At 40.6% G+C, this 5932-nt stretch overlaps 1 non-coding gene across 1 annotated transcript; it reads left to right on the forward strand.

Moving 5' to 3' along the window:
- The first annotated feature begins 3170 nt into the window (after positions 1-3170).
- On the forward strand, positions 3171-3289 carry LOC138352274 (5S ribosomal RNA). The gene has a single exon (XR_011222742.1). It is a non-coding gene; the product is annotated as a 5S ribosomal RNA (ribosomal RNA).
- Positions 3290-5932: the final 2643 nt, after the last annotated feature.

Below are 5932 nucleotides of genomic sequence, written 5' to 3' on the forward strand. Positions count from 1 at the left end.
AAATTTTTACTTCATAATACATATCAAGGTGCTACATAGTCTTTCCAGCTTGGTGCCTTCTTTTGATAATTACTTACTTCATAATACAGTGGTACCTCAGCTTATGAATTTAATCCATTCCCAGAGACAGTTCGTAAGCCAAAAATTCGTAAACTTAGCGAATTTTCCCCTAAGAAATAATATAAATTGAATTAATCTGTTCCACACTCCCCAAAAAATTAACTTCAAAGTAAATTTTATACTTAATTCACCCACATCTTTAGTACTAGAATATATACAAGTTATTGCTTACGTTAATTGCTGACTCTTCATGACTTCTCTGGGGTACACACAGTCACGTTTTCCCTACATACCACTAGGACCCGCTTGTGGCTCACTGCTTGTTTTTCTCGCTATAAACCTGTGTAGTGACACTTGTTTTTTCCCTACGTTGTAACACTTGAACACTTGTCTGAAGTGAGACATCACATTGTCATTAAAAAGGTTAACATAAAGGCCTACTACAGTTTGCTCTGGATGAATTAATAATAACTTTTCAACATCTTCAAGTGTTTGTGTTCTTTGTTTCGTGATTGTGATATGCCTTTTGCCACTTTAGCACTCAATGTCTTTTTTTTTTTTTTAGCAATTACAGTGCATATCCTTGACACAGATTTGTTGTACTGCCTAGCAATTCAACAACCCGTGTACTATTTTCATGTTTACGAATGATCTCTTTTTTCCTTTATGGTCATTCTCACATGTTTTCTTGGCTTCAACCTTACCACTGGCTTTCTTGGGACCCACGGCAAGATATATTATAATAACTTATGCTCAAATACCCCAAAATCCGAAAAACACTGAAATTCTTTACAAAGAATTCGGGTGTGATTGTCACTAGGCGGGAGGCACTGGTAAACTGAGGCGCGATCGCTGTCACCACGCGCTAGGTCGGCCATATGTCCATCAACAAACTTCGTTTCCCGAGGCAAAGTTCGTAACCCGATTCAGATTTTACTTCAATTTAGTTCATGAGAACAAGGAGATAGTCGTCAGGAGAGGTGACAAGTCGCCAATATACGTCATTCATAAAAAAGACGAATATCTGGCGAAAATGAACCTCATTCTCTCTGACCAAACTAAATTCCAAAGGGTAACGAAGGACACAACAGCCGAATTGAAGGCAAAGGTCAACAAATTGATCGAAACTGTGAACGCCAAGAAATCCGGACTCCACCTGCCAAAGATTATTGGGGAATATAAGCCTGGATACACATATGGAAATGTGAAGACACATAAGCCTGGAAACCCACTTCGGCCAATCATTAGCCAGATACCCACACCCACGTACAGACTGGTGAAGCGACTCAACAGCTTGCTGACTCCTTATGTCCCTTGCACCTTCAGCCTGAAGTCTCCAAAGGAATTTGTTGACTTACTGCGGGGAACACGGGCCATAGGAATAAGAGCCTCATTGGACGTAGAATCACTGCTTACCAACGTACCTGTGGATGAAACAATCGGGATGATAGCGGACAGAGTGTATCGTGATCTGGCCTGTACTCCTCTTGACATACCAGAAAACATTCTAAGGAAACTACTCCAAGCTTGTACTAAAGAGGCACCCTTCTTGAGCCCGGATGGGCACATGTATAAGCAAGTAGATGGGGTTGCCATGGGTTCTCCCCTAGGTGTCCTGTTTGCGAACTTCTACATGGGTACCATCGAACAAAAGGTCTTAGTCGACATGAACTTGAAACCGGCCATATGCTGCAGGAATGTTGACGACGTTTCACACAGGTACCTGATGTTAGACATCTGCAGGAGCTGAAGGAGGCATTTGAGCGGAATTCTGTATTGCGTTTCACTTACGAGATGGAGAAGGTTGGGAAGCTGCTCTTTCTATATGTAACAGTCATGGAAAGGAGCGGAGGTTTCCACACTGCAGTCTACACTAAGGAAACAAACATAGGAATGTGCCTCAATGCCAACAGTGACTGCCCAGACAGGTACAAGAGGAGTGTTGCTAACGCTTATGTCGACCGTGCTCTCAGCCACAGCTCAGGATGGAAGCAAGTCGATGAAGAACTCTGTAGGGTAAGGCAGGTCCTAGTCAACAACGGCTTCTCCAATGGTTTCGTTGAAGACATCATAAGAAGGAAGGGGAAACGACATGCAACCTATGAAGAGACAACTAACACAACACCTGTACTCGATATTAGACTATTTTACAGGAACTTCTTTTCCACAGCTCATAAAACGGAGGACAGGGTCCTAAAAGATATTGTTAATAGGAACGTTATCCCTACAGACAAAAATCAGAAGATACAATTGACGATTTACTATAAAACCAAAAAAACGGCCAATCTACTCATGAGAAACTCTCCAGACACAAAACAGAATGCTTTAAAAGAGACCAATGTCGTCTATGCCTTCAAATGCCCACTCGGGGACTGTAAGCCTCAGGGAACTCAGTATATAGGCAAGACAACATCTCTTTCCAGGCGATTAATGATGCATAAGCAACAGGGCTCCATTAAGGAACATATAATCTCTTCCCACAACCAGACCATCACCAGAGAAATCTTAGCAAACAACACAGAAATCATCGATAGATACAGCGATAGCAGGCGGCTTGTCATCTGCGAGGTACTACACATCAAGAAGTCAACACCAGCAATCAACAGCCAATTAATGCACAACTATATTCTACCCACTTGAAGACTCTGCACCAATATAGAAGCATCAAGAAATATGGGCCAATAGGCCCTCTGGAGTTACTTCCATTCTTACCTTTAATTTACCCAATTAATACCCATTGTTTTGTGTTCTGTCTTGTGTTGAAAGTTTTGTTCACCTCATCCAAAACTGTTGTAACATATCACCTCACTCAAAATGCGGGTATAAAATAAAATGAAAGCTGTTTAAATCATAGCATAGTAAGAACTCTGTTTAGTGTTTGCAGGTTATAGTTATGTGTGTGTAAACTTTGTGTGTGTGTAAAGTCTTTGAAAATGTAATAAGTTATTACGAAACGCGTTCAAGTGTCGCGTCAGACTAGAAATAAAAATGAATTTTGGAGAACTGATTTTTCAATTACCATCAACAGTGAAAAGAAACACTGTTGGTGGTATGTGTGTTCTCAACGTGTGTTCTCCTGTGTGTTCCCTGTGTGTTCTCAACGTGGTATGGCCAACGGCCATACCACGTTGAGAACACCGCTTTTCGTCCGATCAGCGAAGTTAAGCAACGTTGGGTTTGGTTAGTACTTGGATGGGTGACCGCCTGGGAACACCAAATGCTGTTGGCAATAATGTTTATTGCCCGAAACGCTACGCGTGCTAGTGGCTGTACAAGAATGTAACAACTCTTGTATATATCTCAAAAAAAAAAAAAAAAACATAAGAAATATTGAGAAAATTCGTGTTAGAATTATTAATCTTACTTTTTTGGTCATATTTAATAATATATGTCTACAGGAAAGACTGCTACCAAAATATACTAATATATATATATATATATATATATATATATATATATATATATATATATATATATATATATATATATATATATACATATATATATATATATATATATATACATATATATATATATATATATATATATATATATATATATATATATATATATATATATGTGTATATATATATATATATATATATATATATATATATATATATATATATATATATATCTTTCGTACATTTCTTTTCACTGTTGGAGGTAATTCAAAAATCAATTCTCCAAAATTCATTTTTATTTCTAGTCTGACGCGACACGAGCGCGTTTCGTAAAACTTATTACATTTTCAAAGACTTTAGTTTACAAATACACAACTGAATAGAACTTACACATCTCCGGTTTTGTTTATATCTACATTTGAGTGAGGTGGATGGGGTGAGGTGGCATTAATAGGGTATTAATTTCATCAACACAAGACAGAACAAGAGGTGGCATTAATAGGGTATTAATTTCATCAACACAAGACAGAACACGAAACAATGGGTATTGAAATGGAAGTGATTGTAGAAAGCCTATTGGTCCATATTTCTTGATGCTTCTATATTGGAGCGGAGTCTTGAGGTGGGTAGAATATAGTTGTGCATTAATTGGCTGTTAATTGCTGGTGTTGACTTCTTAATGTTAGTGCCTCGCAAACGTCAAGCCGCCTGCTATCGCTGTATCTATCGATGATTTCTGTGTTGTTTACTAGGATTTCTCTGGCGATGGTTTGGTTGTGGGAAGAGATTATATGTTCCTTAATGGAGCCCTGTTGTTTATGCATCGTTAAACGCCTAGAAAGAGATGTTGTTGTCTTGCCTATATACTGGGTTTTTTGGAGCTTACAGTCCCCAAGTGGGCGTTTGAAGGCATAGACGACGTTGGTCTCTTTTAAAGCGTTCTGCTTTGTGTCTGGAGAGTTTCTCATGAGTAGGCTGGCCGTTTTTCTGGTTTTATAGTAAATCGTCAGTTGTACCCTCTGATTTTTGTCTGTAGGGATAACGTTTCTATTAACAATATCTTTCAGGACCCTTTCCTCTGTTTTATGAGCTGTGGAAAAGAAGTTCCTGTAAAATAGTCTAATAGGGGGCATCGGTGTTGTGTTAGTTGTCTCTTCAGAGGTTGCATGGCGTTTTACTTTCCTTCTTATGATGTCTTCGACGAAACCATTGGAGAAGCCCTTGTTGACTAGGACCTGCCTTACCCTACAGAGTTCTTCGTCGACTTGCTTCCATTCTGAGCTGTGGCTTAGAGCACGGTCGACATATGCGTTAACAACACTCCTCTTGTACCTGTCTGGGCAGTCGCTGTTGGCATTTTGGCACATTCCTATGTTCGTTTCCTTAGTGTAGACTGCAGCGTGGAAACCTCCGCTCTTTTCCATGACTGTTACATCTAGAAAGGGCAGCTTCCCATCCTTTTCCGTCTCGTAAGTGAAACGCAGCACGGAACTCTGCTCAAATGCCTCCTTCAGCTCCTGCAGATGTCTGACATCAGGTACCTGTGTAAAAATGTCGTCAACATACCTGCAGTATATGGCCGGTTTCAAGTTCATGTCGACTAAGACTTTTTGCTCGATGGTACCCATGTAGAAGTTTGCAAACAGGACACCTAGGGGAGAACCCATGGCGACCCCATCTACTTGCTTATACATGTGCCCATCCGGGCTCAAGAAGGGTGCCTCTTTAGTACAAGCTTGGAGTAGTTTCCTTAGAATATTTTCGGGTATGTCAAGAGGAGTACAGGCTGGATCACGATACACTCTGTCGGCTATCATCCCGATTGTCTTGTCCACAGGTACGTTGGTAAACAGCGATTCTACGTCCAACGAGGCTCTTATCCCTGTGGCCCGTGTGCCCCGCAGTAAGTCAACAAATTCCTTTGGAGACTTCAGGCTGAAGGCGGAAGGAACATAAGGAGTCAGCAGGCCGTTGAGTCGCTTCGCCAGTCTGTACGTGGGTGTGGGTATCTGGCTAATGATTGGCCGAAGTGGGTTTCCAGGCTTGTGTGTCTTGACATTTCCATATGCATATCCAGGTTTATATTCCCCAATGATCTTTGGCAGGTGGAGTCCAGATTTCTTGGCGTTCACAGTTTCGATCAGTTTGTTGACCTTTGCTTTCAATTCGGCTGTAGTGTTCTTCGTTACCCTTTGGAACTTAGTTTGGTCAGAGAGTATGAGGTTCATTTTCGCCAGATATTCGTCTTTTTTAAGAATGACATATATTGGCGACTTGTCACCTCTCCTGACAACTATCTCCTTGTTCTCACGAAGGCTTTTAGCTGCCGCTTTGAGCTCGGGGGACAGTATGGTGCTTCTGTAATTGCCTCGATTCTTTCCTCCTTCTGCAATAAGTTCTGCTTGTAAGGTATCTTTGGTAGTGACCTTCTTAGAAGAAGAGAAGAAGGGTAATCAGAGGGTACAACT

Source organism: Procambarus clarkii, chromosome 52 (assembly GCF_040958095.1).
Source record: "Procambarus clarkii isolate CNS0578487 chromosome 52, FALCON_Pclarkii_2.0, whole genome shotgun sequence".
Lineage (NCBI taxonomy): Eukaryota > Metazoa > Arthropoda > Malacostraca > Decapoda > Cambaridae > Procambarus > Procambarus clarkii.